The sequence below is a fragment of the Oncorhynchus tshawytscha genome, unplaced genomic scaffold (genome assembly GCF_018296145.1).
Source record: "Oncorhynchus tshawytscha isolate Ot180627B unplaced genomic scaffold, Otsh_v2.0 Un_contig_3145_pilon_pilon, whole genome shotgun sequence".
NCBI classification, from domain to species: domain Eukaryota; kingdom Metazoa; phylum Chordata; class Actinopteri; order Salmoniformes; family Salmonidae; genus Oncorhynchus; species Oncorhynchus tshawytscha.
In genome coordinates this window covers 52,220-60,000 of record NW_024609147.1, presented here as the reverse complement: position 1 = coordinate 60,000, position 7,781 = coordinate 52,220, and the positions used below count along the sequence as shown (strand labels likewise).

The 7,781-nt window shown below is 54.5% G+C and overlaps 1 protein-coding gene across 1 annotated transcript in view; it reads right to left on the bottom strand.

The window, feature by feature from the left end:
- Positions 1-7,781, bottom strand: part of LOC121844336 (protein flightless-1 homolog) — a gene marked incomplete at its 5' end in the record, with an annotated part of 71,452 nt that overhangs the window by 11,758 nt on the left and 51,913 nt on the right.

Genomic DNA, 7,781 nt, shown 5'->3' with positions numbered 1-7,781 from the left:
TTCAGACAGACCCACAGTCCTCCTACAGTCCTGAGACAGACCCACAGTCCTGAGACAGACCCACAGTCCTGAGACAGACCCACAGTCCTGAGACAGTCCTGAGACAGACCTCCCTGAGACAGACAGACCTACAGTCCTGAGACAGACCTCAGTCCTCCTACAGTCCTGAGACAGACCCACAGTCCTGAGACAGACCTACAGTCCTGAGACAGACCCACAGTCCTCCTACAGTCCTGAGACAGACCCACAGTCCTGCTACAGTCCTGAGACAGACCCACAGTCCTGCTACAGTCCTGAGACAGACCCACAGTCCTGCTACAGTCCTGAGACAGACCCACAGTCCTGCTACAGTCCTGAGACAGACCCACAGTCCTGCTACAGTCCTGAGACAGACCCAGTCCTGCTACAGTCCTGAGACAGACCCACAGTCCTGAGACAGACCCACAGTCCTGAGACAGACCCACAGTCCTGAGACAGACCTGAGACAGACCCACAGTCCTGAGACAGACCTGAGACAGACCCACAGTCCTGAGACAGACCCACAGTCCTCCTACAGTCCTGAGACAGACCCACAGTCCTCCTACAGTCCTGAGACAGACCTACAGTCCTGCTACAGTCCTGAGACAGACCTACAGTCCTGCTACAGTCCTGAGACAGACCTACAGTCCTGCTACAGTCCTGAGACAGACCTACAGTCCTGCTACAGTCCTGAGACAGACCTACAGTCCTGCTACAGTCCTGAGACAGACCTACAGTCCTGCTACAGTCCTGAGACAGACCTACAGTCCTGCTACAGTCCTGAGACAGACCTACAGTCCTGCTACAGTCCTGAGACAGACCTACAGTCCTGCTACAGTCCTGAGACAGACCTACAGTCCTGCTACAGTCCTGAGACAGACCTACAGTCCTCCTACAGTCCTGAGACAGACCCACAGTCCTGCTACAGTCCTGAGACAGACCCACAGTCCTGCTACAGTCCTGAGACAGACCCACAGTCCTGCTACAGTCCTGAGACAGACCCACAGTCCTGCTACAGTCCTGAGACAGACCCACAGTCCTGCTACAGTCCTGAGACAGACCCACAGTCCTGAGACAGACCCACAGTCCTGAGACAGACCCACAGTCCTGAGACAGACCCACAGTCCTGAGACAGACCCACAGTCCTGAGACAGACCCACAGTCCTGAGACAGACCCACAGTCCTGAGACAGACCCACAGTCCTGAGACAGACCTGAGACAGACCCACAGTCCTGAGACAGACCTGAGACAGACCCACAGTCCTGAGACAGACCCACAGTCCTCCTACAGTCCTGAGACAGACCCACAGTCCTCCTACAGTCCTGAGACAGACCCACAGTCCTCCTACAGTCCTGAGACAGACCCACAGTCCTCCTACAGTCCTGAGACAGACCCACAGTCCTGAGACAGACCCACAGTCCTCCTACAGTCCTGAAACAGACCCACAGTCCTCCTACAGTCCTGAGACAGACCCACAGTCCTCCTACAGTCCTGAGACAGACCCACAGTCCTCCTACAGTCCTGAGACAGACCTACAGTCCTGCTACAGTCCTGAGACAGACCTACAGTCCTGCTACAGTCCTGAGACAGACCTACAGTCCTGCTACAGTCCTGAGACAGACCTACAGTCCTGCTACAGTCCTGAGACAGACCTACAGTCCTGCTACAGTCCTGAGACAGACCTGCTACAGTCCTGAGACAGACCTGCTACAGTCCTGAGACAGACCCTGCTACAGTCCTGAGACAGACCTGCTACAGTCCTGAGACAGACCTGCTACAGTCCTGAGACAGACCTGCTCCTACAGTCCTGAGACAGACCTGCTACAGTCCTGAGACAGACCTGCTACAGTCCTGAGACAGACCTGCTACAGTCCTGAGACAGACCTGCTACAGTCCTGAGACAGACCTGCTACAGTCCTGAGACAGACCTGCTACAGTCCTGAGACAGACCTGCTACAGTCCTGAGACAGACCTGCTACAGTCCTGAGACAGACCTGCTACAGTCCTGAGACAGACCTGCTACAGTCCTGAGACAGACCTGCTACAGTCCTGAGACAGACCTGCACAGTCCTGCTACAGTCCTGAGACAGACCCACAGTCCTGCTACAGTCCTGAGACAGACCCACAGTCCTGCTACAGTCCTGAGACAGACCCACAGTCCTGAGACAGACCCACAGTCCTGAGACAGTCCTCCTACAGTCCTGAGACAGACCCACAGTCCTCCTACAGTCCTGAGACAGACCCACAGTCCTCCTACAGTCCTGAGACAGACCTACAGTCCTCCTACAGTCCTGAGAACAGACCCACAGTCCTCCTACAGTCCTGAGACAGACCCACAGTCCTCCTACAGTCCTGAGACAGACCCACAGTCCTCCTACAGTCCTGAGACAGACCTACAGTCCTCCTACAGTCCTGAGACAGACCCACAGTCCTCCTACAGTCCTGAGACAGACCTACAGTCCTGAGACAGTCCTGAGACAGACCTACAGTCCTGAGACAGACCTACCCTCCTACAGTCCTGAGACAGACCTACAGTCCTCCTACAGTCCTGAGACAGACCTACAGTCCTCCTACAGTCCTGAGACAGACCTACAGTCCTCCTACAGTCCTGAGACAGACCTACAGTCCTCCTACAGTCCTGAGACAGACCTACAGTCCTCCTACAGTCCTGACCTACAGTCCTGAGACAGACCTACAGTCCTCCTACAGTCCTGAGACAGACCTACAGTCCTCCTACAGTCCTGAGACAGACCCACAGTCCTGCTACAGTCCTGAGACAGACCCACAGTCCTGCTACAGTCCTGAGACAGACCCACAGTCCTGCTACAGTCCTGAGACAGACCCACAGTCCTGCTACAGTCCTGAGACAGACCCACAGTCCTGCTACAGTCCTGAGACAGACCCACAGTCCTGAGACAGACCCACAGTCCTGAGACAGACCCACAGTCCTGAGACAGACCCACAGTCCTGAGACAGACCCACAGTCCTGAGACAGACCCACAGTCCTGAGACAGACCCACAGTCCTGAGACAGACCTGAGACAGACCCACAGTCCTGAGACAGACCTGAGACAGACCCACAGTCCTGAGACAGACCCACAGTCCTCCTACAGTCCTGAGACAGACCCACAGTCCTCCTACAGTCCTGAGACAGACCCACAGTCCTCCTACAGTCCTGAGACAGACCCACAGTCCTCCTACAGTCCTGAGGCAGACCCACAGTCCTGAGACAGACCCACCTCCTACAGTCCTGAGACAGACCCACAGTCCTCCTACAGTCCTGAGACAGACCCACAGTCCTCCTACAGTCCTGAGACAGACCCACAGTCCTCCTACAGTCCTGAGACAGACCTACAGTCCTCCTACAGTCCTGAGGCAGACCCACAGTCCTGAGACAGACCCACAGTCCTCCTACAGTCCTGAGACAGACCTACAGTCCTGCTACAGTCCTGAGACAGACCTACAGTCCTGAGACAGACCTACAGTCCTGCTACAGTCCTGAGACAGACCTGCTACAGTCCTGAGACAGACCTGCTACAGTCCTGAGACAGACCTGCTACAGTCCTGAGACAGACCTGCTACAGTCCTGAGACAGACCTGCTACAGTCCTGAGACAGACCTGCTACAGTCCTGAGACAGACCTGCTACAGTCCTGAGACAGACCTGCTACAGTCCTGAGACAGACCTGCTACAGTCCTGAGACAGACCTGCTACAGTCCTGAGACAGACCTGCTACAGTCCTGAGACAGACCTGCTACAGTCCTGAGACAGACCTGCTACAGTCCTGAGACAGACCTGCTACAGTCCTGAGACAGACCTGCTACAGTCCTGAGACAGACCTGCTACAGTCCTGAGACAGACCTGCTACAGTCCTGAGACAGACCTGCTACAGTCCTGAGACAGACCTGCTACAGTCCTGCTACAGTCCTGAGACAGACCCACAGTCCTGCTACAGTCCTGAGACAGACCCACAGTCCTGCTACAGTCCTGAGACAGACCCACAGTCCTGAGACAGACCCACAGTCCTGAGACAGTCCTCCTACAGTCCTGAGACAGACCCACAGTCCTCCTACAGTCCTGAGACAGACCCACAGTCCTCCTACAGTCCTGAGACAGACCTACAGTCCTCCTACAGTCCTGAGAACAGACCCACAGTCCTCCTACAGTCCTGAGACAGACCCACAGTCCTCCTACAGTCCTGAGACAGACCCACAGTCCTCCTACAGTCCTGAGACAGACCTACAGTCCTCCTACAGTCCTGAGACAGACCCACAGTCCTCCTACAGTCCTGAGACAGACCTACAGTCCTGAGACAGTCCTGAGACAGACCTACAGTCCTGAGACAGACCTACGGTCCTCCTACAGTCCTGAGACAGACCTACAGTCCTCCTACAGTCCTGAGACAGACCTACAGTCCTCCTACAGTCCTGAGACAGACCTACAGTCCTCCTACAGTCCTGAGACAGACCTACAGTCCTCCTACAGTCCTGAGACAGACCTACAGTCCTGAGACAGACCTACAGTCCTCCTACAGTCCTGAGACAGACCTACAGTCCTCCTACAGTCCTGAGACAGACCCACAGTCCTCCTACAGTCCTGAGACAGACCCACAGTCCTCCTACAGTCCTGAGACAGTCCTGAGACAGACCTACAGTCCTGAGACAGACCTACAGTCCTCCTACAGTCCTGAGACAGACCCACAGTCCTCCTACAGTCCTGAGACAGACCTACAGTCCTCCTACAGTCCTGAGACAGACCTACAGTCCGCCTACAGTCCTGAGACAGACCCACAGTCCTCCTACAGTCCTGAGACAGACCCACAGTCCTCCTACAGTCCTGAGACAGACCTACAGTCCTGAGACAGTCCTGAGACAGACATACAGTCCTGAGACAGACCTACAGTCCTCCTACAGTCCTGAGACAGACCTACAGTCCTCCTACAGTCCTGAGACAGACCTACAGTCCTCCTACAGTCCTGAGACAGACCTACAGTCCTCCTACAGTCCTGAGACAGACCTACAGTCCTCCTACAGTCCTGAGACAGACCTACAGTCCTCCTACAGTCCTGAGACAGACCTACAGTCTGAGACAGTCCTGAGACAGACATACAGTCCTGAGACAGACCTACAGTCCTCCTACAGTCCTGAGACAGACCCACAGTCCTCCTACAGTCCTGAGACAGACCCACAGTCCTCCTACAGTCCTGAGACAGTCCTGAGACAGACCTACAGTCCTGAGACAGACCTACAGTCCTCCTACAGTCCTGAGACAGACCCACAGTCCTCCTACAGTCCTGAGACAGACCTACAGTCCTCCTACAGTCCTGATACAGACCTACAGTCCTCCTACAGTCCTGAGACAGACCCACAGTCCTCCTACAGTCCTGAGACAGACCCACAGTCCTCCTACAGTCCTGAGACAGACCTACAGTCCTGAGACAGTCCTGAGACAGACATACAGTCCTGAGACAGACCTACAGTCCTCCTACAGTCCTGAGACAGACCTACAGTCCTCCTACAGTCCTGAGACAGACCTACAGTCCTCCTACAGTCCTGAGACAGACCTACAGTCCTCCTACAGTCCTGAGACAGACCTACAGTCCTCCAACAGTCCTGAGACAGACCCACAGTCCTCCTACAGTCCTGAGACAGTCCTGAGACAGACCTACAGTCCTGAGACAGACCCACAGTCCTCCTACAGTCCTGAGACAGACCCACAGTCCTCCTAGTCCTGAGACAGACCTACAGTCCTCCTACAGTCCTGAGACAGACCTACAGTCCTCCTACAGTCCTGAGACAGACCTACAGTCCTCCTACAGTCCTGAGACAGACCTACAGTCCTCCTACAGTCCTGAGACAGACCTACAGTCCTCCTACAGTCCTGAGACAGACCTACAGTCCTCCTACAGTCCTGAGACAGACCTACAGTCCTCCTACAGTCCTGAGACAGACCTACAGTCCTCCTACAATCCTGAGACAGACCTACAGTCCTCCTACAGTCCTGAGACAGACCTACAGTCCTCCTACAGTCCTGAGACAGACCTACAGTCCTCCTACAGTCCTGAGACAGACCTACAGTCCTCCTACAGTCCTGAGACAGACCTACAGTCCTCCTACAGTCCTGAGACAGACCTACAGTCCTGAGACAGACCTACAGTCCTCCTACAGTCCTGAGACAGACCTACAGTCCTCCTACAGTCCTGAGACAGACCTACAGTCCTCCTACAATCCTGAGACAGACCTACAGTCCTCCTACAGTCCTGAGACAGACCTACAGTCCTCCTACAGTCCTGAGACAGACCTACAGTCCTCCTACAGTCCTGAGACAGACCTACAGTCCTCCTACAGTCCTGAGACAGACCTACAGTCCTCCTACAGTCCTGAGACAGACCTACAGTCCTCCTACAGTCCTGAGACAGACCTACAGTCCTGAGACAGACCTACAGTCCTGAGACAGACCTACAGTCCTGAGACAGACCTACAGTCCTCCTACAGTCCTGAGACAGACCTACAGTCCTCCTACAGTCCTGAGACAGACCTACAGTCCTCCCTACAGTCCTGAGACAGACCTACAGTCCTCCTACAGTCCTGAGACAGACCTACAGTCCTCCTACAGTCCTGAGACAGACCTACAGTCCTCCTACAGTCCTGAGACAGACCTACAGTCCTCCTACAGTCCTGAGACAGACCTACAGTCCTCCTACAGTCCTGAGACAGACCTACAGTCCTCCTACAGTCCTGAGACAGACCTACAGTCCTCCTACAGTCCTGAGACAGACCTACAGTCCTCCTACAGTCCTGAGACAGACCTACAGTCCTCCTACAGTCCTGAGACAGACCTACAGTCCTCCTACAGTCCTGAGACAGACCTACAGTCCTCCTACAGTCCTGAGACAGACCTACAGTCCTGAGACAGACCTACAGTCCTCCTTACAGTCCTGAGACAGACCTAGAGTCCTCCTACAGTCCTGAGACAGACCTACTACAGTCCTCCTACAGTCCTGAGACAGACCTACTACAGTCCTCCTACAGTCCTGAGACAGACCTACTACAGTCCTCCTACAGTCCTGAGACAGACCTACAGTCCTCCTACAGTCCTGAGACAGACCTACAGTCCTCCTACAGTCCTGAGACAGACCTACAGTCCTCCTACAGTCCTGAGACAAACCTACAGTCCTCCTACAGTCCTGAGACAGACCTACAGTCCTCCTTACAGTCCTGAGACAGACCTACAGTCCTGAGACAAACCTACAGTCCTCCTACAGTCCTGAGACAGACCTACAGTCCTCCTACAGTCCTGAGACAGACCTACAGTCCTCCTACAGTCCTGAGACAGACCTACAGTCCTCCTACAGTCCTGAGACAAACCTACAGTCCTCCTACAGTCCTGAGACAGACCTACAGTCCTCCTACAGTCCTGAGACAGACCTACAGTCCTCCTACAGTCCTGAGACAAACCTATACAGTCCTCCTACAATCCTGAGACAGACCTACAGTCCTCCTACAGTCCTGAGACAGACCTACAGTCCTCCTACAATCCTGAGACAGACCTACAGTCCTCCTACAGTCCTGAGACAGACCTACAGTCCTCCTACAGTCCTGAGACAGACCTACAGTCCTCCTACAGTCCTGAGACAGACCTACAGTCCTCCTACAGTCCTGAGACAGACCTACAGTCCTCCTACAGTCCTGAGACAGACCTACAGTCCTCCTACAGTCCTGAGACAGACCTACAGTCCTCCTACAGTCCTGAGACAGACCTACA